The 25,050-nt window shown below is 43.4% G+C and overlaps 1 long non-coding RNA gene across 4 annotated transcripts; it reads left to right on the top strand.

Annotated features, from left to right (window-relative positions):
* LOC131402144 (uncharacterized) lies at positions 1–25,050 on the top strand. 4 transcript variants are annotated; one of them, XR_009218314.1, is made up of 7 exons: positions 2,155–2,231; positions 2,523–2,558; positions 4,080–4,369; positions 4,528–4,790; positions 5,139–5,206; positions 8,436–8,759; positions 24,617–25,050. It is a non-coding gene; the product is annotated as an uncharacterized LOC131402144 (long non-coding RNA). The 4 variants fall into 4 exon arrangements; XR_009218315.1 differs by lacking the exons at positions 2,155–2,231; positions 2,523–2,558 and adding an exon at positions 1–45; XR_009218316.1 differs by lacking the exons at positions 2,155–2,231; positions 2,523–2,558 and adding an exon at positions 2,938–3,146 and having other exon boundaries at positions 4,080–4,228.

The following is a 25,050-nucleotide window of genomic DNA, read 5'->3' as shown; positions in this document are numbered from 1 at the left end:
AGGGTTCACCTGTCCTCGCTGATCCATGGATTTCTGTGTGACCAGGTGAGTACCCTGTGGACATGGTACCAACAGGTTCCTGCAGCCTCCGCTGTGCAGAAGACCTGCCACTGGGCTTTCCTGGGCTCGGGTTGTCACCACCTGGAGTCACTGAGAGTGAAGGTATCTTGAGAAAAATTATTGATATTTGATGGATGGAAAGATGGTAAGCTGTGTGTGGTTCTGTGTGGTAAATATTTCAGTAAGTACAGTTATATGCAAATAAAAACACATGAAACAAACCTAAATAACTGCAAATGTGTATTATAGTAGAAAATATAGATTTACTTGCATTGCATAATACTCAAAAGTCAGGATTTATATATAATATAAATACAGAAATGTTTTGCGTGTGTATGTAGTATTAGAAGACATCCCATGAAATATTAGCAGGGATACTCAACAACATTCCTTAGACCCATTCAGTTTGATTTCTAAAGTCCTATAAATGCTCCACATAAATTTGAAATAAAGGAACATTCAGGGAAAAAGATGATTTGAACTTCTTTGTATTAATAACAAAACTAAAATTGAATTTGCCAGTAGCCAGATTTATTTTGAGCATTTTTTTCTTTATGACATTTCAAATCATTTGGAGGAGTACTAAGCAACACTGTAGATTGAAGGGAAGGGCGCTAGTCTCCAAAAAGACTGTCCTCTCCACCTTGCCTTCTAAAGGGAATTAACTTTGTTTCTTGAAACTTTTCTGAAATAACGGTCTGGTGATTCACGTTGCAGAATATCTTGTTAAGTAATTTTGTATTTAGTAGTTGGCCTCTACTAATTGTGTGTGTATGTGTGTGTGCCTTTTTCATTCTAGCTTTCCTGTGATGTTCTTGAGGGGAATGTGTGCTTGTCATGCAATAGATAGTCTCTGAGTGTATAATTAATGGAGACCAACCATCCTCGTTTATTCAAGACAGTGGGGTTTTCCAGGACACAGGACGTTTAGTGTTCAAACCAGGGCAATCCTAGACAAACCGGGATGGTTCCTCATCTCATGAGCCAGGCCCTGGGACACATGCATGGGGACCTGGAGAACCAGAGAGACCTTGTCCCACCTCTATGGAATTTACATTGTATTTGTGAATTTGGATTTTGAAAAGTTAATGATGAGAATGATGTGGGAGTTTGGCACAAGGGGAATCAACATGAGGTGGCAGAGAAGCCCTCTTGAGAAGGACTGATATTTAGCTTGAGAGCTAGAGTTGGGACTGGATTTAGCTAGTTAGAGGGTTAGACTGGAGTGAGGGTGTGGGAGCGTGTTCAAGAGAGCGTTTCAGGCAGAGGGACCCGCATGAGGACACCCCTGAAGCAGAGAGCCTGGTGTGTCCACGAACTGAGAAGAAGTATGGCTGAGCCGAATCAACACAGGGAGAGGGGTGTGAGCCACACTGGCGAGGGGGGACAGGCAGGCCCAGATCTCGGGTGACTTGGGACTCTGTTCTAAGACCAGTGGTGACACTCTGGAGAGATGCGAGTAGAAGGATGACGTGATTAGCGTTTGGTCTAAGCATGTGGGTTAAAATGGACTTCATGGTTAAGAATGAAGACTTAATAGGCAAGATAGGAGGTGCTGGGAATAAGATTAGGAATAAGATGATTGTTCCTTAGGCCTGAGTGATGGCTTTGGAGTAGGAAAGAAGTAGGAAGAAAAAGACCATGGAGTGTAGAACCGAGAAAACATAACGGTACTTTCTTGCCTGCATGTGTCAGATGGCACAGGGCACTGACTGTTCTCGCTGCTGTCTGTGCAGACCTGCAGGTTCCCCCTGACCCAGGTCTGTGTGTTCACCCCTCTTTGCCACTCACAGGCAACCCCCTCCATATCCTAAAAGAAGTCAGGCCTTACTTGTGAGGGGGTTGTCTCACACGGGAGACACCTAGGAGAGCCCCTGCAGGCATCAGAGCAGCCCCTTCAGCATCTCCATCACCTTCCTCCCTTCCCCTCTCTTGCTTTCCACAACCAGAATGAACCCTGCTCAGTATTCCACATCCCCATGATCTTCCTCCCCCAGGCTTTAGAAGGGTGGGGTAGCCACTGGCGTGGACATCATCTGCACCTTCCATTCTGACCCCCGCAGGTCCCGGGCTGGACAGAGAGTGTCTCTATTGGGAGCTGAGCCGTGAGACTCAGTGCATCACCCACCTCTGCTCCTTCATCCTGGACTGGGACAGCCTCTACCTCAGTGGTGAGGGGCTGTGCTACAGCCATGCTGTCTGTTCTGTGTTCCCTCCATTGCTCTAAAGTGAGCTATGATCCATTTCTCTATCCTCCTGCTCTGGGTTCAGTCTTCTCATCACTGCATGATCACTGGGTCCAGCCACATTCCATCTTATTGCCTTCCCCCTGAACACCCCTCCACTCGTCCCCTCTGCTTTCCCCTCTGCTTTTCCCACAAAGATCCCTACATCTTTTCTCTCCCTTAATTCTTTATGTTCACCCCAACTCTTGCTCAGCTCCTCTCGCCTTCTCTCCACAGGTTACACCTATGGAGACGTGGTCCCGACTACCAGCAGTGAGTATTCCTGGCCCTGATCTCCTGTGTCCCGTCTGCATTTGGAGTTTGGGAGCACTTGTTCTCCTTCATCTGCTGTCCTTGGTGAGGGAAGGACCTGGAAGGGCCCTAATTCATCCCTTCTCTCCCTCCCGGGTTCTGGTGGAGAGTCCCAGCCCAGTGTGAGAAAGCCTTAGACACAAACATGTTCTCCACCACATTCTGACCCCACATGGTTTTCACTTTAATTCTCCTAGAGCCCCGCCCTTGGTCCTCCTTTTCCAGGTATCCCATCCACCTGCCCATTTTTCTGCCTATCTGTCTCTCCTCCGAGTTCAGTCACTCTTGTTCACCTATCTCTCTCTCTTGGGCTCCTCTCATCCACAGGCTTGTTCATCCCTCTACTCACACAGTCACCGGTCCCCTCACTCTCATTTATGCTTCACCTGTGAATGGTGGTCCTGAGACAGCCAGTGCTGGAGCCCGTGTGAGCCTCGGGTCTCCTCCCACTCTGTCCCTCCCTGATGACAGCCTTATGCACATCTCCCAAGCCGGCCACCACGTCCTTGCATACTTGATAATCACCTGTGCCACCAGAAGCCACCACAGGTATCTGGGGGCACCTTTTCCTTCCCAAGAGAAGCCCTCTGGCCCCACTCCCCATGAGCCAGGTGTGATCCAGGAGCTGGGAAGCCAGGGTATGAAATTCTGGTTTTAGGACAATCATGCTGATCACAAAGATTATACCAAAGATTCAGTCTAAGGCCAGCTCTCAGAGAGCCCCTAGACTTGTGAAATTAACACACAATTATAATACAATGTGGGATATTTCGGGGAGAGGCACCTGGCATAATTTGAAGGGAAGGAGCTTGCTAGAGAAAGTTACACCAAAATGAAGTCTTTAAGAATGTGTAGGAGGGACCCTGGCAAATAGAGGATGAAGGGTTTTCCTGGCAGAGAGGATTGTGTGAGCAAAGGCTCCGGCCAGAAACAACATGCCATATGGGGAGAATAGAAACGAATTTGGGTTGCATGAAGCATAATGTTTAACCAGCAATAGATGGATAAAATGAGACTGAAAGGTCAGCGGGAGCCAGATTGAGTAGAGCCTTGAGTGTCAGGTCAAGAAGGTTGAACTAAACACTGAAGGCCATAGGGAGCCATGGGTGGTACTAGAGCAGTGGTGGCCCTAGTGAGGTATTCATTTCAGAAAGATTCTTCTAGTAGTCCATGTAGAACATCCTTTAGACAAAGCATCCAGTGAGCCTGCTGGGGTGTTGGTCCGGGTGAAGGAAGTTAAGACCTGAGCTAAGACAGGGATGGAGAGAGGGAGTGTATGTGAGGACTAGTGTGCAAGGTGAATGGGTGTTACTGGGAGGGAGGAGGAGCTGAGTAGATATGCTGGTTCTGACTTGGGTGACCACACGGGTGGGTGGTGGTGCCACTGTGAGAGAAGACGACAGATTATAATGAGTGCAGAACTCTGGTCTGGTCTCAGGCCAGCTTTCAGAGATGGCCATCGCTCTCCCTCTCTTCTTGCAGCTTTGGGGCACAACCTGAAGACCCTCACAGTCAACGTCACCATCTCCACCCTCCGGTATTCATCAGACATGAACAATGGCTAGGCCACGTTCAACTTCACTGAGAGGGTCCTGCAGAGCCTGGTGAAACCCTGGTTCCAGCAGCTCCTGGTGGGTTAAATCCCACCAAGCCCCTCCTCCAACCCCTGTCCCTCCTGCTCCTCCTCCTCCTCCTTCCTCCCCAGCTGTATCCTTGTTCAAGAAGAGCAGCCTGGGCCCCTTCTACTCAAGTTGCAGACTGGTCTCCCTCAGGTGAGACCCTCCCCTCAGCATTTGCCCCTAATGACCACTTTTGTGACCACCCCTCTCTGTCTCCCCACTGTCCTCCCATTTCCTCCTTCCTGTTCTGTCCCCCACCCCCAGAGGTTTCAGGACCTCTCTCTAGAGTCCCCACATCCCTCTCTCCCCAGGCCTGAGAAGGATGGGGCAGCCACCTGTATGGACGTTGTCTGCACCCACCAACCTATCCCCGTGGGCCTCTATGCCTCTGTGCTGGGAGCTGAGTGTCGCCACCTGTCTGCTCTTCCTCTCGGTGGCTCCTGGCTCTGCAGCCCAGAGTTTATCCATCAAGAGAGAGCACCAGCTACATTTCCGCATCATCAGCTGGAACCTCAGCATCTCGGAGCCCACATCCTAGGAGTACTCCGCCTTGCTGAGAGACACCCAGTACCAGGTGGCGTCTCCCACTCCCGTCTCTCCTTGCCCTGAGGGCACCGTCATTCCTCCATCTGACTTACATCTGTTACGTGATTGTTTCAACCCTTCACTTTCCCTGCATGTCTGGGTTCTCTCAGTGTCCAGGGGTGATGTCCTAGCTGCCTTGCCCATTTCTCACATGGGTAAACTGAAGCTCAGAAAGGGGAGTATTGTGCCTAAGGTCACACAGTGAGTTAGGGGCAGAGCCAGGATTAGAAGTCAGGTCTCTCTTGTCCCAAGGTCTGTGATCTTTCACTGGCTCCAGTGGCCCCCTGCATCCCCAGGAAACCTCCATCTCACCCACTCTCCCTTGCTTTTGTTCTAGGTCACCAAGCTCTACAGCGGCAGTCAGCTTTGAGACATATTCCACTCCTGCCTGGTCACCAACTTAATGTAGGTTGAGGAGATTGGAAGCATTGGCTGAGCTGGTGGCAGATGACTCTGAGCTCCCATGACACATCATTGATCTGGAAGTCACTTACATCGTGCCCATTCTGCCCCACATCCCTGTCAGCTAATCCTAACATCTCCTTCCATAGGCTTTTGGGGGATGAGAAAAGCATTAACATTTGGTGCCACCAACCTCGAGCATCCTGCTCCTCCTCCTCTTCTGGAGACTTTCAACAAATATCAGCAGTCTAACTGTGCTCTCCAATAGTGGAGCTGCTAACCACATGGGGCAATTTAAATTTTTTATACACCTATTAGGATACGATTCACATATTGTGTGTGGAGAGGAGTGTATTTTTTAGGTTTTTCTATATACAATATCTTCTCATCTGCAAAACAAATAGTTTTACCTCTTCCCTTCCAATCTGGGTTTCTTTTATTCCTTTTTCTTGCCTAATTGCCCTCATTAGAACCTTTAGTACCTGTGATTAACATACGAGATACGGGAAGACATCATTGTCATGTCCCTCTTCTTAGGGGGGAATTTTCAGTCTTTCACCATTGAATATGGTGTTAGCCGTGGGTTTTTCATCGATGCTGTTTATAGGTTCAGAAAGCTTCTTTTATTCCTAAATTGTTGAGTGTTTTCTTTTTTAGACATGAAGGGCGTTGTATTTTGTGAAATTCTTTTCTGTATACGGAGTCGAGATTGCGTGGTATTGGCCCTTATTCTATTAATATTGTGTAATACATAGTCAAGTTTTCAGATATTAAGCCAACCCTTCAACTAGAGGTGAGAGGTTAAGATGTTCTCAAGTCTTTCCTGGGCGTGCCACAGCCCTGAGCACTTGTGGCCTTCTAGATGCCCGCAAATACACTGGAGCTTTTCAAAGCCCCCTGTGGACATCTCATTCCCCCAATTGTTCTTCTAAGTTTTTGGCTCACCTCTTACCTGCCTCAGCTGGTATCACTCCCTCAGGCAACTACAATAGAAAACAATTAGCCCTGAATATTTTTAGCAAGTGCCCTGGGGACAGACTTTCCTCCCTGGGCAAGCTCTGACTCAAGTAACGTCAAGCTCTGAACATCGGGCTTTTTCAGGGAGCTGCCAGGAAGGTCAGCTAGTGACAGTTCGATGGGGATGGGTCTTTTCAGAGCTCCAAACCCATTATGGCTGCTTGGCTACTGGTTGTCTCAGCTACCATGGTTCTGAGACTGATGGTTTTCAAAGTTATGGAGGATATTGTGAGAGCAGGATGGGAATAGTGCAAGTTATAATGCCACAAAGTTTGCTCCCGTTATCAAGATTCCACCATGTTTCTTCACTAAACCCTCCTCAGATTCTTACAAGCCGTTGATTAATTTCTAGACTTCTGAAAAGTTGATTTTGACCATTTTTACCAGTGTTCTCATTGTTTTTATGCATTTGCAGAAGACTTTTCTCAAATGTTTCAAAAATGTTCTCCCTGTGGTTATTTATTTATAAATTAATTACTTAAAATGAAATTACTTGAGAAATCCTGTTCCTCACTCACATACACTAGCCACGTTTTAAGTGCATGATAACAACATGGGGCTAATAATGAGTGTATTTGGTAGTACAGTCAAATGTTTACATTATTGCAGAAAGTTATCTTGGACAGGATACAGAAACAGGGAATCTAGAATCAGGGTAGAATTCTAGACACCCTTGTTCATCCCTTGTGCCCTTCCATGTCTGTCCCCCACAGTATCCACACTGGAGTGGACTCCCTGTGTACCTTGCCGCCTTGCCACTAATATTGGACAGAGTTGCCATCTATGAGGAATTCCTGTGGCTGACCCAGAATGGACCCAGCTGCAGAACTTGACCCTGGACAGGAAGAGTGTCCTTGGGGATGTTAAGGCTCCCTGGTCATTGGGAAATGAAGTGAGGCCTTTCTGTGGACTCTGGATGCCTGGGGCTGAGAGATCATTGAACTTTCTCAGGCTGGCAGGAGGTGGCATAGTCCCCCAGCCTTTTCCCAACATGGAGAGAGAGACAAGGACACCAGTGTAATATTGGAGGCCGTCACCTTCTCCTAGACAGCTCTGTGACCTCAAGCTAGTCACCTCCCCTCTCTGGACTTTTGTTTCCTTATCTCTCCACTGAAAGCCACTGGGCCAGATGGTCAGTGAGGGCCTCCAGCTCTGTGTGAAGCAGTCTTACAGGTTTAGGGGTCATGTGGTTTCCGATCCACAGGCTATAGTTTGCCAAGTCCCACTCTAGATGAGCACCAATGCACTAGAACTTTCTGCAGTGGTGGAATGTTCTATATCTGTGCTCTGCAGTGCATAGTCGCATGTGGCTGTTGAGTACTCGAAGGATGGTATTGTGACTGGTCTTTATAGTTACTGATTTTTAATGTTACTGAGGTACTAGATTTTTTATTTTATTTAACTAAAATTAATTTTAATTCAAAAAGAGACTTGTTGCTGCTCCATATCAGACAGCACACCTCTAAGAGTTTGTCTGGATAGAGGTACAAGTAGGGGGGCCTGCACCCCTCCCCCCATGCCCACTGAGTGCTGTGTGTCCTCCCCTCCTGGAGTTTATGTTGTAGCTGGCAATAACAAGAATAGAGAATTGAAACTTATCAATTATTTGATGTGAACAAACTCATACTTGGAGGTGGTATTCAGAGAAGACTTCCTGCAGGATATTACATTGTAGGTTAATCCTAGAAAATGAATATTAAGGAAATAGATAAAGTAGAAGGGGATGATGTGTTTCCAGGCATGGAAGAACGCTTTTGAGTGGGATTTTACAAATTTAGAGAGATCTCATAGGCTTGCCAACTGTGATGACCCATTCTCCCCCCGACCGTCCTAAGAAAGTCCAGCCCAAATTCAGTCCTCTGTGCCCAGAGGTATGAATTTGGTTTAATTTATTACACTTTTGTTCTGTGATAATGGTATTGGATTTTGTAGCAAAGTATGCTCACTTTTTAGAAATGGAAACTAAAATTGGGTGAAACATCATGATGTCTACTTGACTTTAATATTTAATTGAAAACATGGGATGAATCAAGGGTGGCAAGTGTTAATAATTTATACATTGATGAAATATTGTTTTAATTGGATGGAATATACAGTGTTAAATCTAGATGATGGATGTTTATGAGACTGTTCCCTTTATTTTTCTGTGTCTAAAAAGTTTTATTAAAAAGAGTGAAACACACTCACATGCATTCTCCATTTCATTCACTTCCAGAATATTCTCCCAATAGAGATGATACCTTGACTGAGAAGCCTGGTAAACCTGCAGGAAGCCCCAGCCCATGGTAGGGGACGAGTATGTTGATGCTGTGTCTCATCGAAGAGAACCGTGCACACAGTGTCTTGGATGATGAAGAATGTTGGCCAACCCTTGTCAAGGAGGGTTGAGGCACAGTGGGGTCACCAGGAGCCCTTGGGCGATGACAGGACGTGGCTTACCTCACCACTTGTCTCCCCAGACCTCCCCTTCTGGGCCCTTATCCTCATCTGCTTGGCGGGACTCCTGGTGCTCATCACAGGCCTGATCTGCTGTCTCCTGGTAAGCCATGACATGTTGCTTGTCTTCTTACTATTGGGTTGTAAGAGCTCTTTATATATTATAAATACACATCCTTTTCTAGGGATATGTTTTGCAGATGTTTTCTCCCAATCTGTGCGTGACTTGCCTTCTCCTTCACAACATGAGTCATTGGGGAAATGTAAGTGACAGTCATCATGAGATTCCACCACACTTGAGAATGGCTAAAATTAAAAAGACTGACTATAGCAAGTGTTGTTGAAGATGTCAAGTCACTGAAACTCTCATCGAGTGCTGGTGAAAAATAGCTTGGATGCGTCTTTAATAATTACATACGTCTATCCAGCCATTCCTCTCCTAGGAATCCATCCAAGGGAAATAAACACTTATGTCTATACACAGACTTGTACACACATGTTGATAACAACCTATTTATAGTAGACAAAAACGGAAAACAACCCAAATGTCCATCTACTGGTGAACGGATACACAAAGTGTGGTATATCCCCACAGTGGAATACTATTCAATCATAAAAAGGAATGAATTTTTTTTTAATTATTCTATTGAAATTATAAAGGGTTTTAACATTGTGTAATTTCGGGTGTTCATTATTATTTGTGAATTTCTGTATAGACTGCATCGTGCTTACCAGCGGTAGTCTAACTTTTTTCCATCACCATCCATATGTGCCCCTTTAACTCTTTCACTCAACACTCAGCCCCCTTCCCCTCTGGTAAGCACTAATCTGTTCTCTTTATCCCTGTGTATGTTTATCTTCTACATATGAGTGAAATCATGCATATTTCTTTGTCTGGCTTATTTCATTTAACATCATACCCTCAAGGTCCATCCAAGTTGTTGCAAACAGGATGATCTTGTCTTTTTTTTCTGGCTGAGTAGTATTCCATTGTATATAATACATACCACATCTTCTTTATCAATTCATCTGTAGCAGGGCACTTGAGGTACTTCCATGTCTTGGCTATTGTGAATAATGCTGCTGTGAACACGAAGGTGAGTAAATCTCTTTGAATTGTTGATTTCAATTTCTTTGAATAAATACCCAGTAGTGGGATAGCTGGAAGGTATGGTATTTCTACTTTTAATTTTTTGAGAAATCTCCATACTGTTTTCCCTGGTGGCTGCACCAATTTGCATTCCCACCAGCAGTGTGTGAGGGTGCTCTTTTCTCCTTATCCTCTCCAACATTTGTTATTTTTTTTCTTGGGTGTTATAGCCATTCTGACAGGTGTAAGGTGATCGCTCATTGTAGTTTTGATTTGAATATCCCTAATAATTAGTGATGTTATACATCTTTTCATGTGCCTGTTGGGCCTCTGTATATCTTCTTTGGAAAAATGTCTGTACATATCCTCTGCCCATTTTTAGGTTGCATTATCTTTCTTATTGTTGTTGGGTGTGTGAGTTTTTTATATATTTTGGAGATTAACCCCTTGTCAGATATATGATTTGCAAATATTTTCTCCCAGTTCCTGGGTTGTCTTTTCTTTTTTTTTTGAGGAAGATCAGACCTGAGCTAACATCCGTGATAATCCTCTTCTTTTTTTCTGAGGAAGACCGGCTCTGAGCTAACATCTATTGCTAATCCTCCTCCTTTTTTTTTTTCCCCCAAAGTCCCAGTTGATAATTGTACGTCATACTTGCACATCCTTCTAGTTGCTGTATGTGGGATGCGGCCTCAGCTTGGCCGGACAAGCGGTGCGTCTGTGCGCATCTGGGATCCGAACCTGGGCCGCCAGTAGCAGAGCTCGCGAACTTAACCACTAAGCCACGGGGCTGGCCCTGTCTTTTCGTTTTGTTCATCGTTTGCTTTGCCTTGCAGAAGTCTTTTAGTCTCATGAAGTCCCATTTGTATATTTTTTCTTTTCTTTCCCTTGCCTGAGTAGACATGGTATTGGGAAGGGTGCAGCTAATACTGATGTCAATGACTGTACTGCGTATATTTTCTTCTAGGAGTTTTATGGTTTTAAGTGTTAGATTCAAGTCTTCTATCCATTTCGAGTTAATTTTCGTGTATGGTGGAAGATAATGATCTACTTTCATTCATTTGCAGGTGGGTGTCCAGTTTTCCCAACAGCATTTATTGAAGAGACTTTCTTTTCTCCATTGTATAATCTTGGCTCCTTTGTCAGAGATTAACTGACCACAGATGTGTGTTTTTTTCCCTGGGCTTTCAGTTCTGCTGCATTGATCTATGAGTCTGTTTTTGTGCCAGTACCATGCCATTTTGATTACTATAGCTGTGTAATATATTTTCAAGTTAGGATTGTGATGCCTCCAGCTTTGTTCTTTCTTCTCAGGATTGATTCGGCTATGTGAGGTCTTTTGTTATTCCATATATATTTCAGGATTCTGTGTTCTGTTTCTATGAAGAATGTCATTGGGATTCTGATTGGGATTGCTTTGAATCTGTAGATTACTTTAGGTAATATGGACATTTTAACTATGTTTATTCTTCCAATCCATGTGCATGGAATATCTTCCCATTACTTCAGGTCATCATTGATTTCTTTCAATAAAGTCTTATAGTTTTCATTGTATAGTTCTTTAACCTCTTTGGTTAAATTTATCCCTAGACACTTTTTTTTTATGTTGCAATTGTAAATGAGATTGTATTCTTGAGTTCTCTTTCTGTTAGTTCTTTATTAGAGTATAGAAATGCAACTACTTTTTGTAAGTTGATTTTGTACGCTGTAACTTTGCTGTAGTTGTTGATTATTTCTAATAGTTTTCTGATGGATTCTTTAGGGTTTTCTATATTTACAATCATGTCATCTGCAAACAGCAAGAGTTTCATTTCTTACTTTCCAATTTGGATTCCTTTTATTTCTTTTTCCAGCCTAATTGCTCTGGCCAAAACCTCCAGTACTATGTTGAATGGGAGTGGCGAGTGTGGGCACCTTTGTCTTCTTCCTGTTCTCAGAGGAATGGCGTTAAGTTTTTCACCATTAAGTATGATGTTGGCTGTGGGTTTGTGATATATGGCCTTTATTGTGTTGGGGTACTTTCCTTCTATACCCATTTTATTGAGAGTTTTTATCCTAAATGGATGTTGGATCTTGTCAAATCCTTTCTCTGCATCTGTGGAGAGGATCATGTGATTTTTATTCCTCATTTTATTAATGTGGTGTATCACATTGATTGATTTGTGGATGTTGAACCATCCCTGCATCCCTGGTATAAATTCCACTTGATCATGGTATATGATCCTTTTAATATATTGCTGTGTTCCATTTGCTGATATTTAGTTGAGGATTTTTGCATCTGTGTTCATCAGTGATATTGGCCTGTAATAGTCCTTCTTTGTGCTATCCTTGCATGCTTTTGCTGTCATGGTGATGTTGGCCTCATAGAATGAATTAGGAAGTGTTCCATCTTCTTCAACTGTTTGGAGTAGCTTGAGAAGCATAGGTATTAATTCTTGTTTGAATATTTGTTAGAATTCTCCATAGAAGCCAACTGGTCCTGGACTTTTGTTATTTGGGAGGTTTTTGATGACCATTTCGTTCTCTTTACTTGTGATTGGTCTGTTCATTTTCTCTCTTTCTTCTTGATTCAGTTTTGGGAGGTTGTGTGAATCTAAGAATTTATCTATTTCTGTTAGGTTATCCAATTTGGTGGTATGTAAGTTGTTCAGTGTATTCTCTTATTGTCCTTTGGTTTCCTTGGTATCTGTTGCAATTTCTCCTCTTTCATTTCTAATTTTATGTCTTTGAGCCTTCTCTCTTTTTTTCTTAGTGAGTCTGGCTAAGGGTCTGTCAATTTTGTTTCAGTTTTCTCAAAGAACCAGCTCTTTGATTCATTGATCCTTTCCACAGTTTTTTAAGTCTCTATGTCATTTATTTCTGCTCTAATTTTTATTATTTCCTTCATTATGCTGACTTTGGGCTTCATTTATTCTTCATTTTCTGGTTCTATAAGGTGTAGTTTAAGGTTACTTATTTGGTATTTTTCTTGTTTGTTGAGCTGTGCTTGTATTGCTATGAATTTCCTTTTTGAACTGCTTTTGCTACATCCCATAAGAGTTGTTTTGTTGTCTTTTCATTTTCATTTGTCTTCAGGTATTTTTTGATTTCTCCTTTGATTTGTTCATTGATCCAATGGTTCTTCAGTCATGTGTTCTTTAGTCTCCACATATTTGTGACTTCCCCATCTTTTTTCTTGTAGTTGATTTCTAGTGTCATAGCATTGTGGTCAGAAAAGAAGCTTGATATGATTTCAATCTTAAATTTATTCAGGCTTGCCTTGTTTCACAACATATGGTCTATCTTTGAGAATGTTCCATGTACACTTAAGAAGAATGTGTATTCTGCTGTTTTGGGAGGGTATGCTCTATGTATATCGATTAAGTTCATCTGCTCATATGTTTCATTTAATTCCACTATTGACTTGTTGCCTTTCTCTGCATGATCTATCCATGGATGTATGTGGGGTGTTCACTTCCCCTGCTATTATTGTGTTGCTGTGAATTTCTCCCTTTGGGTCTATTAATAGTTGCTTTATATTCTTTTGTGCTGCTGTGTTAGGTGCATACATCTTTATAAGTGTTATGTCCTCTTGGTGGAAAGTCCCCTTTATCATTATATACCGACCCTCTTTGTCTCTCATAGTCTTTTTTATCTTGAAGTCTGCTTTGTCTGATATAAGTATGGCAACTCCTACTTTCTTTTATTTGCCATTTGCTTGCAGTATTGTCTCCCATCCCTTCATTCTGAGCCTGTTTGTTTTTAGAGCTGAGATGTGTTTCCTGGAGGCAGCATATTGTTGGGTCTTGTTTTCTAATCCACCTCACCACTCTGTGTCTGTTGATTGGAGAATTCAATCGATTTACATTTAGAGTGATTATTGATACTTGAGGGCTTAATCCCACTTAATCTATATTTCCATTGTTTCTCTTCCTTTGTGTTTCTGACTACCATTTCACTTTTCGGGTTTTCTGTGGAGGTTTTCTCTTTTTTCATGATCTATGGCTGTGTTCTGATTTTTTCTTTGCTGGTTACTGTGAGGTTTGTATGAAGATCTCATAGATGAGATAGTCCATCTTCTGATAGCCTCTTATCTCCATTAGTCTAAGCAGGTTCCATCACTTTCCTCTTCTCCTTCTGAGTTATTGTTGTCACAAGTTATTCATTTTTGTGTTGTGCGTTTGTGACTAAGTTGAAGTGTTTATAGTTACTTTTGATGCTTTCCTTCCCTTCTTCTTTTAAGTTATAATTAAGTATTTGCTACCCTGTTGTGAATCAAAGCTGTAGCCCTCTGATTTTGTCTGTCTATTTATCTCTTTGCTCAAAGCTTTATAGACATTTGCCATCTTTTTATTTCTGGTATGAGGACGTTCTTGATCATTGCTTGTATGGGAGATTTAGTGGCGATGAACTCCCTCAGCCTTTGTTTATCTGAGAAAACTTTTATTTCTCCATTGTATCATAAGCATCATTTCATTGGATAGCGTATTCTTGGCTGAAAGTTTTTACCTTTCTGTATTTGTAATATATCATTCCATTCTTTCCTTGCCTGTAAATTTTCTGCCAAGAAATATGCTGAAAGCCTGATAGAGATTCCTTTGTAGGTTATTTTCTTCTGTCTTGCTTCCCTTAATATTTTTTCTTTGTCATTGGCTTTTACCAATTTTACTATTATATGCCTTGGAGAAGCTCTTTTAGCATTGATGTTATTAGGCATTCTCTTGGCTTCATGTACTTATAAGTCCGGTTCTTCCCCAGGTTTGGGAAGTTCTCAGCTATTATTTCTTTGAACAAGCTCTCTGCTCCTTTCTCCCTCTTTTCTCCCTCTGAAATACGTATAATTCTTATGTTGCTTTTATAATTGAGTCGTATATTTCTACAAGAGTTCCTTCCTTTTTTAAAAATCAGAGTTGTCTCTCCTCGTCCACTTGAAGAATTTCTATTTTTCGATCCTCTAAATCACTAATTCTTTCATCCATAATATCAGCTCTATTTTTTAAGGATTCTAGATTCCTTTTTATCTTTTTAATTATGTTATTCATATCCAGAATTTCTGCTTGTTTTTTTTTTAATAGTTTCAGTCTCTTTGATGAAGTATTCCTTTTCCTCATTAATTTTATTCTTGAGTTCATGGAACTGTCTGAACACTCTTGTAATTTGGTGAGTTTCTTTATGACAGTTATTTTGAACTCTGTCATTTAGATTGTAAATTTCTGTGACTTCAAGTTTCGTTTCTGGAGATTTGTCATTTCCTTCTGCTCTGAATTTTTACTGTAGTTTCTTATGCTGTTAGATGAAATAACTCTTGCCTGTGTATTTGTGGTAGTATCAGGTCACAGATTCCACCTGCTACCGCTGTGGGGAAAGCATGAGCTGTGTTTCTGATCCCACCCCATATGCTGGAAGTTGTGTGGGTACAGTGGGTGTTCCACTCGCTGGGAAAGCATTCCCACTGGGCTCAGAGATGCCACCACATGGAAGCACGTACACAGTTGTGAGACCGCAGCACTACTATGGGTATTTGTGCCACCTGTGAAAGCAGATATGTGCTCATATATCTGCTGCTGCCTTTTCTTATGCTCATTCCAGCCTCTGTACTTGGTGGTTGGGGCTTCTTCATGGGTTCTGAGCATTGGCCAATCCTTGGGACTGCAGTGGCATGGTGTGCTTTCCAACCATCCAAGAAAGTGTTCATGTGCAGGTCCAGGGCTGCCACCAACCCCTCCCAGAGTTGCACCAAGGCGCATTCCTACTTTTGGGCATGCACCTTTACTATTGGATCTCACACCAACATGGGAAGTGCTCGGGCATGTGCACAGTGCTGCCTGGGAAGGATTGGGGATAGGTATGAATTCATAGTACATACAATGACAAGCATAAATGTCAAAATAATTATGCTGAGTGAAAGAAGCCAGTGAAAAATGAGTACATAGTATATCATCTCCTTTATAAACATTTTTATAAAATACAGGAAAATCTATAGGGACATATACCAGATCACTCGTCTCTGGGAATGAGAATGTGTTTGCAAACGGCAGGGAAGGAGGAATTAAAATGAGCATGAGGAAATTTGGGGAAGATAGCATTCCTTTTCTTCATTGTGGTGATGGTTCAATAAGTTATAATCAAAATGTATCAAATTTTTCACTTTAAATATATGCAGTTTTCTGTATGTCGTGAATACCTCAATTAAGCTAGAACATGTAGGGGAAAGAGAGAGAGAGAGAGCCGAACGAGGGAAAAGGGAAGGAAAAGAAGGACTGAGGGTGAAAATTAAGTGGAAAAAAGGAAGAGGGAGACACAGGAGTCTTCCAGTCTCTGTGGCTTTGGCATCTCCTTCCCCTGGAGTCTCACATACTGGGCAGCTGACTGGACCATTCTGATGCGCTCTCCTCACCTCAGAAGTCACTGTCTGTTGGCGTAAGAAGGAGAGCAACTGTGAGGTCCAGTGACGACGCCTGGGCTATTACCTGCCTCATGGTGACCTACGGAAGCTGTGATGACTAGATCTGACTAGATCTGAGGTCCCTTTTGCCCAGCTGGGGTTCATAGGAGCTTGACTGGAATAGAATGAAACCACATTTGACAGACGCAGGTTCTGAGCCTTTCTAGACTTGGCCCCTGACTGGCTCACAGGGGACTAAGCTGAAAGGGTTCACCTTCCTTATGTCCTGAAAGTGACTGCAACTTCTGTCCTGTGGTGTCACACCAGTTCATCCCTCAGGGACACCAGAATTGGTGAAACCATCACACATGTTGCCATCATGTAAAATCGAATCCCCACTTCAGAGCAAGGTTATCCTTCTTAGGAAAATTTGGAACATCCCTCCCCTTCACTCTGTGCAGCCATCACACCCCTCTCGGTTCCTCCATATTCCTCCCCCACTGAAGGCCTGGCAGTCTCAGATTCCCCTTTTCTGCTTCATTCTCTGAAGCTCAGATTCACCAGGACTTCCAGGTCAATATCCCTTGATGGCTCCTGTCCCCACTCATGGGTCCTCCGTGACGGGAAACAGTCCAAGATGGGAGGGTGGGTGACACATGATTCTGCAGTCCCCTTAGGCCTTGGGAGCTGAAATAACTAGGTGTCTGGGAAGCCTGAATCCCAGAGAAACACCCAGGCTCTGGGAAGAGAGTGTCTGCTTTGGATGTAAAAGTGAATAATACTCGGTGGGAGAAATCTGAGGGAAAAGAAAGAGTCTTTTTTCATCTTTCTCTGTACAGAGTCCAATTAGCCTCACAGCAGAGGCTCCCCAACAAACAGCCCAGAGCATCCTAGGCATGAGGCAGGCTGCACTGTTCTGCCGTGGGTCTGTTGGAACAGATTACATTATCTGTACACTCTGTGCAGAAGACCACAGCTGAAGATACCCAAGGGCTGAGAATTAAAGTCACAGTTATGGCACTCTCTCAGACTTTTTGTGTGTGAGCTTCACATTCTCAATCTGAAGCAGTGATTCTCCGAGAATGCACACTATGAAGATTCTAATGATTAATAATATTAATATATTATTATTATACACTGCATATATTATACATTATATAGTGTACATTATAATTATAAATGTATAATCATTATTATACATTAATATATTATTATATATTAATTTTTATAATATCATTATAAGTAGTGATAATAGTTATCATTATTGACAAATTTCTTCTAAACAACATGACTGGAAAGCTCTGCGTGTATTATCTCAGTTACCATCACAATTTTAGGAATTTATTCCCATTTTAAGCTAAAGATGTGGAGGCTCAGAAATATTAAATAACTTGACAAAGGAGGAAAAAAATTACTACAAAGCTAAATTAAACACCTATTCAAACTATGTGTCAAAGAAAGAAAGACGTTATCTGACCTACAAACAGACTCAAATTTGACCTCACACAGGCCCACAGTGAAAGAAGCGGTAAAGAATGTACATCAAGAAGAAGAAATGTGAACCCAGGAAAACATAACAGGAGTCACAAGGAAAGGAAAAAACGTCTGTCTAATTTAGTATTAGTTTTAAAGCAAGACATTAAAAACACATTCGAACCAAAATTCCAGAGGATTACCACATGGAAGAATAGAGGAGAGAAGATTTAGCTAAAATATAACTCATTTCTTAGGGAAGATATAAATACTAAGATACTCTATTATTGTTTAACAAATTGCTCTCAGAAACTGATAAATCTGTGGGACAAAAGTAAGTAATGATAAAGAGGATTTGAAGAGTGCAACATACTCGATCAGGCAAATAGACAAATCCCAACACACTGGCTTATTGTGAGACTTGTGATACTGAAAACAGTCGTTCTCCTGACAACATGATACCACAATGGCATATCAATTTTCATGAATCAAATTTCCAACACATATAAATCTAAAAAAAGGGACAATCCAGTAGTTCATGATATGCAACTGTGATTCAACGTGCAACAAATACCAGAAAAATAGAGACCCAGAAGTAGGTGTCTTTTTTGAGAAGACAGATATAACAGCTCTTTAGTGATATATTATGTTGGTATCTATTGCAATATTACACAAAAAGGACAATCCATTTGGACTAGGTATGTTTTCTCTGTGACAATGAGGGCAAAACTCTAAAGAATCCCCTGACTGTGATAACTCTTGGTCTTAAAATACAAATAGATAACACTCAGTAAAGGAAAATGAGAGAACAAAATGAGAAAGAAATATCTTCTTTCTCTCCTCACCTGAAACCCAATCTCTCACGTCAGAAGGATCACTGTCTGTATATTCTCTGTCATGCAAAGGAGTCCAAGAAAAGAAAATTATTGGTATATATTAAAGTTTCAAGAGCTCAAAGAAAGAAATCGTCGGGACCCCTGCAGAGACATTAATGTAATGTGAGCTCCATGTCATCTGCGCCGTCTTCTGTTTTCTTCAACTTGTTTCTCGGGATGTCCTTCTTGGCCCCTCACTTTCCCTGTCTCGCTAGCAAGTCTGTCTGCATCAGTGATACCGCCAGTCTGTCTCTTGCCGTCTTCATTTTCCCTTCTTGTTTCCTGATATCTTCCTCAGTCACCAGAAGACGTTTGCAAAGGAGCTGTGGGATGTACAGACCAGCTCCTGGGATCATCTCTGCCGAATCTGAAGACCAGGCAGGTGTGGGCATGCGACTGGTGTTCAGAACACGTGCGAGCTGACCTGGCAGGGATACACCTGTGCAACTAGGTGCAGGATTCAGCAGGGCTTTTGCAAGGTCCAAAGCACTTAACAGTTCTCCTTCACTCTGCAGGCCTGGAGACCTTGCAGTCTCTTCTGCCAGCAGAGTTGTTGAGGCTGCTCCAAGGTTTCTTCACTTTGATGGCATCTGACCTCATTGCCAGGATAGGATGTGATTTTAGTAACTGGCCTCTTCAATATGTAACTGGAGATCCTCAAAGGGATGGAGATTCTCAAACCAGGCTTTGGTTTAGATTGCTTTCCACAATAATTTCACTTCCTCTGTGATGATTTGACCATCATACGTCTTCTCCTCTTACCCTATAAAAATAAATTTTGAAAGTGGACCAGAGTTATAAATGAAGCCTGCCTTCCCAGGACAATTATGTCTGATGCCTTGTACTTCTACCCTCCCTCTCTCCCTGTGGGGATTAATCTGACCTGTGTCCTGGGACATCATCAAAGAGATTTGGGTCAAGAAAAGAAACCACGAGGTCAAAACTCAGGACTACGGCAGGTCATTTCTTCTCCCCCATGTTGTTAGACACTTATGTGTATGACTTTATTCTTTTTTTGTCCTTCTCGCTCTCAACAACAAAATCCTTGGTGCTCCCTGTCAGGACACACAGTCCCCAGTCTTTTTCTAATTCCCAAATCATACCATTCTTCTATACTATGTGACTATTCATTTGATTAACCCATTGACAAGTTGGTGTTCATAGCTCCATTAGAGCTTAAATCAGTAGTGAAATTATCATCCACCCCACTCCTAGTGACTCTTATTTGACAATTGTGAACATTAAATCTCAGTGCAGAGAATGTATGTCTGAAAAAACTCGTCTTACAAATGCAAATTGTACTGTAAGTGGGAAGTAAACACTGGATTTATGAAACACAGAAAAAAATGTAAACTCTCTCATTATTAAGTTTTGTATAGACTGCACCCACATTGATAATAACTTGGTTATTGTGGGTTAAAATATACTATTAAAGTTAGTTTCTCCTGTTTGTTTTCATTTTTTAAAATGTGGCTACTAAAAAATATTTAAATTCCATAATATAGATTGCTTAATGTTACTATTGGACAGTGCTGGCGAAGCCATCAGTGAAAAGAAAGTCCAGAGAAAGTGATTAGGGAAATTTTTTCCCTAGAAAATGAGTCTACACTGGCCCACACTGCCAGATGCAGCAAAAAGTCTCATACACCCCACACACACACATGCGCACACACACACACTGACAGAATGAAGCAAATCTCTTCATAGAGTCCCACCACTTTTCACATGGTATGAGGCTGCACTCTTACTTAATCCTAAATGGACTAATCTCAAGAAAGAAAGCAGAAGTGTAAGTAAATTACCAGTTAGGAAGATCTAAAACCAGAGGCTAAAGCTCAAGATATGTGGCGAATTTCCTGTCCTGGCTTCTGTTATTAATTCAATATGTTAGGGAGACTTTTCCAAGGAGGGTTGTTTTAAAACTCACATTTTCTTTACTATGTCAAAATAGACAGGCTATGTAAAGAATAATTACTCTAGCCAATCAATGAAAAGGAGATGATAGAACACGAATACCCTTATTATAAGTCACTACTGGATTACAGTGTCAGGGAACCGCTGACATTGGGTTAATTTGGCCTTAATTAGGCTGATTCTGATTTCATGATCCTCATATTGATTGTATTATGCTAGAACCTACTAAACTTCCCAGCCCCCTTACTATTTAACCACCAAGCCTCACCAACCAGACCAGTCCTTGCTGACACATCCCCTGCATCCATCCCTTCTGACAACACCTGGAGGATTTTCCCCGAATCCCACTCTGTTCCTGTGCTCTTCTACCTGCCCAGGGCCAAGGAATCATTTTCTCCAAGGCTCAGGCTCTGTGTGTGCCCAGCTCTGTGGATGGCACTTCTCCCTCTAGTGAAGACAAAGATCACAGCGCAGACCGTGTGAGCCGCAACAATTGGACAAAGACTGGGGTTTGCTGACAGAAAAGAACCTTTACTGGGCACGGTTACCAGGGTCCAAGAAGCCCCAGTGATTCCTCCAGGGAATATGATGCAGGACAGAGCAGGAATGTCTGTGTGTAGTTCGGCTTGGGAATGACTGTAGGGTGATATAGGTGACATTGGTAATGCATTCGCCAATGTTGTTCACTCATTTATTCATTGTATGTCATGGAGTGCTTTCTACATACGTCCAGGCAACAGTCTCACCCTCTGGGGCTCACAAGCAGTGTCAGAAGAATTTCTAAATTTTATTTATAATATATAGGTATAGCACTGGTAATACACTAGGTGTTCCAAGCATTTTTCAAACATTAACTCCTTTAATACTCTTCATAAACCTACAAAATATGTATGCTGATCATTATTGCCAACTGAGAGATGAAGAAACTGAGGCACCAATCAGGTAAATAACTCAGTCAATACACATATCTAATAAGGGATTGAGCTGCAATTTGGACGTGAGGAGTTAGCTCCATACTCTGTGTTCTTAACCATGACATTTACTCTCTAAAGACTTCACATCATGCAAAAATTGGTCAGTTATCCATTTTCTTGGTGCATTGAGTAGCCACACTATTTTATATGTTTGAAAAATAGAATACATGCATAGAAACTACTGCACATACATGCTCAAATTACATCTAACTATGTCCCCAGGCCCTGAAAATTAATACAGAGAACATTTCAGAATGTTTCTTGCGCAGGTTGGGAGGAATCTGAGGAAATCTCAGTGTTGCTATAAGAAGCTGAGGACAGGCTGGGAGTGGGTCTCAGGGGAAAGTTGTCCTCAGGAGTCACCATTGAATGACAACATTGATGGTTGTGTATCAGCAGTGACTGAATTCAGGATCTGGTGGTGTTTTAACCTGGTGCTTATCTTCTGGCTGTGGATTTATGGTGATGCAGCACAGGGAGAGTGGATGGTTCACTGTGTTCTTGGGGAAACCAGACCCATGAAAGAGAGGGAATGAAGGTTTCCTTAAACAATGGACTCGTGGTGGGAAAAATTTGGCCTGGAAGAGACAGTCGTGTCCCTGGTATAACCAGAAGGATTTGCCTCTGCTTCAGCAAAAGCAGACAGCCCTTCCTCATGCACTCGTTTTATCTCAATGGGAGGAAGGAGGAGGAAATCATGTAATGCTCTTCTGGATGTGAGATCTGTGATGGTAGAGACTGTGCTAGGAGCTTCTGAAAGGCTGCCCTGAGGCATTTCAGACCTTTGCTGTGACCAGAATGACAAGTGTAAGCACCCCTGCGTATGTCTGGGAACAGTTATTGTGTCAAGGAGAAGGCTCCCTGGTGCAGAGACTCACAGGAAGAAGCGAGTTTGACCAGGGAAGGTCAGATATGTGGCCAGTGTGGCTGGAGGGAGCCTGAGAAGAGAGAGGAGTGGAGTGAGGAGGGTGATCAGGCTGGATCCTGGGACATGGTAGACTGTTACATTCTGTTCCTCTGTGACAACTTTACTCCAAAACCTGCCACAAATAAAGTACAAATATTTAACATCTCACAATTTCTGTTAGCCAAGCATCAGGCATGGCTTAGCTGGGTGCCTCTGCCTCAAAGTCTCTGTGAAGAAGGGGCTGTGGTCTCAACAGGGCTCACATAGGTGAGGATTCCCACCCAAGATCACTCCCATGGGTTTTGTAAGGATCCATTTGGACTGAGAGTCTGAGATCCTGTCTGTCTGTTGGCTAGACACTCCCTCAGTTCTCTCCTATGGAGCCTCTACATAGTGCAACTGAAAACAACAGCACTTGCTCTCCCAGTTCTGGTGGTTTGATAGAGAGCAAGAGCGAGCGAGAGAGAGAGAGAGAGAGAGAGAGTAATGGAAACAGAAGGAGAGAGTTAAGTAGGGAACCTAAGTAAACCAGTAATTGGGAAGTGACAGACGTTTTATAATTAAAACTTGGAAATGACGTCCCATCACCTTGGCTGTGTTCTGTTGTTCAGAAGCCAGATACTGACCACTTAGTGCTGACATAAGGATGTGCACTCAAGGAGGCAGGGAGCAATGGGAACATTGTGGTGGATCCCACCACATAGGCTAAGATGAGCCTCTTGGGACTGATTCTGAGTAAAACAGGGGGCCGTGGAAGGCTTAATGCCAGTGGATCACAATGTCTGAATTTCCTCTAATTTCAACCCCTTCAGGATGCAGACCTGAAAATGATGCTCAGAGGGGCAGTGACTTACCAACACACATCTGGGACCTAGAGAAGTTCTGACTGGTATTCTATGTGATGTCCTACTCTTTGTACTTCCTCCATCTCTAAGTGTGTTCATTAGACACATGTGACACCAGCTCACAGGTGTTGTACGTATTATTACATATACACCTGAAGAGGTCTCTAGGAAGCTGCTTTTAGCCCAACCCTCATTGTGCAGCTTGGGAGACTAGGGTGATCTTGAGAGGCACAACAGCTTTTCTAAGACACAGAACTGGTAGGAAAAAAGAGGTCTGACCTCAGCTCTGTCTCCTCAAAGCTGGGGCCTGGATCCACTCCCAAGGAGCTGTGGGGAGGGTGGTGATGGTTATTTGTGTACAGTGATGGAGATGACACGGGTAAGGAGGGAGAGCAGCCAACAGCCTAGCGGGGGTTTTGGGTGGATCTCATTGAAGGAAAGGGCTAAGTAATAGAACCTTGAAGAAGTGACCTCACTTCCTTGGTCACAGCGCCCAACAGAAATTAGAACTCTGGTTACCAGGCACCCACATTGTAATCACAGACTCTTGTCCAGTTCATTTGAGTGGAGACACTCGACACAGCAGGATGTTCTCATGTTGTCCCGTGACTTTCCGAGGCTCTGGCCCCCGGAAAGCCCAGAATGAGAGCGTGTTAAGTCGCTTTAGACTTAGGCTCAGCCCTCACCTCGAATGTGTGTGGCCTTTTGGCAGGAGGAACCATGAGGTAACAGTGTAGGCCAGGGCAGGCCACTCTAGGTCAGGCCAGAACTGTGATCCCAAAAGGACAGCCCCACACCCCTTGACCCTCATGTGTGTGTGTGTGGGAGGTGGAGTTAGGGAAGCTGGGGATGAGGAGGATCCAGCCTGAGCAGGAGCAGGAAGCCAGTTGGTGGGAGTCGGGCAGTGTGTCATGTTCATGCTCAAGATCTTGGCTGCAGGAGAGGAAGGTGAGTGCTGGATACCAAGCTCCTCTATCCGCATGTGAATGCTGGGCCCTCAAGTTGTCCTCGCATTCCTTCCCTGGTGGAGTGTATGCAGATTCACCTCTGTGCCTGATCTGTGGTGGGGTTTCCCACAGTAGCAAAGTCCAGGCAGACCCCTGATCCCTCCTGGTCTGACTGCTGGGCACTGTCACTGCAGAGCTGCACCCAGGAGATGGTCGAGGAGCTGGTGGATGGTTTCCAGTTTGCCATCTCCCTGGAGTGGACACAGGTGCACCAGTCCATCAATGACCAGGGCTGCTCTGAGGTGAGTGTGGGTGCAGACGGGTCTTCACACCCAGGACCCTGAGATGATCAAGGCAGTACTAGAATCCAGACTAAAATATGAGATTCCCTTGGGACCCTCTGTCCCAGAATTTTCTCAGTACAGTGCCCCGAAGTCCCACTCCCAAAGGAATCTGGACCTCCACTCCTCCCCACAAGCTACACAGGAGGGTAGAAAGTCACCTCAGTCCTCCTGGTGGCTCACCATGATGTCACTGACTGTATGTTCCTCCTCCTCTCCCCCCATGTCAGGATGAGTCCACTGTGAATTTAAATGAAGACTGCAGGATGAGTGGCGTCCAGGCAGGCATGATGGAGAAGCTGACAGAGTCCATTGTACCAGCTTTCCTGAGTAGGAACATCTAGAGTTTCACCACCTTCATGATCAACTACTCTGCCTCAGACACATCCCACCAGGTCCTGGACCAGCTGTTTACTAGATGACTCTGTCCTCTGCCAGCTGTGTACCTTGGGCAAATCGCCGCATCTCTCTGAGCCTCAGTTTGCTCTTCTGAAAAGTGTGGGGCTGTAAATTTCATGGTGATCTTGTAGGGAATAATGGGATGAGCCACGGCAGGTGCTCACCTGGTGCCTGGATCTGCAGAGAGGGCTGTGGACATGCTGTGGTTGGTCCCCAGCAGCCCCGAGCTTGGTTGGTCCCTCAGACCTGGCCAGGGGCAGCTCAT

Source organism: Diceros bicornis, assembly GCF_020826845.1.
Source record: "Diceros bicornis minor isolate mBicDic1 chromosome 30 unlocalized genomic scaffold, mDicBic1.mat.cur SUPER_30_unloc_3, whole genome shotgun sequence".
Taxonomy (NCBI): domain Eukaryota; kingdom Metazoa; phylum Chordata; class Mammalia; order Perissodactyla; family Rhinocerotidae; genus Diceros; species Diceros bicornis.
The sequence above is the reverse complement of the archived record's forward strand: the minus strand, read 5'-3'. Positions and strand labels throughout refer to the sequence as shown.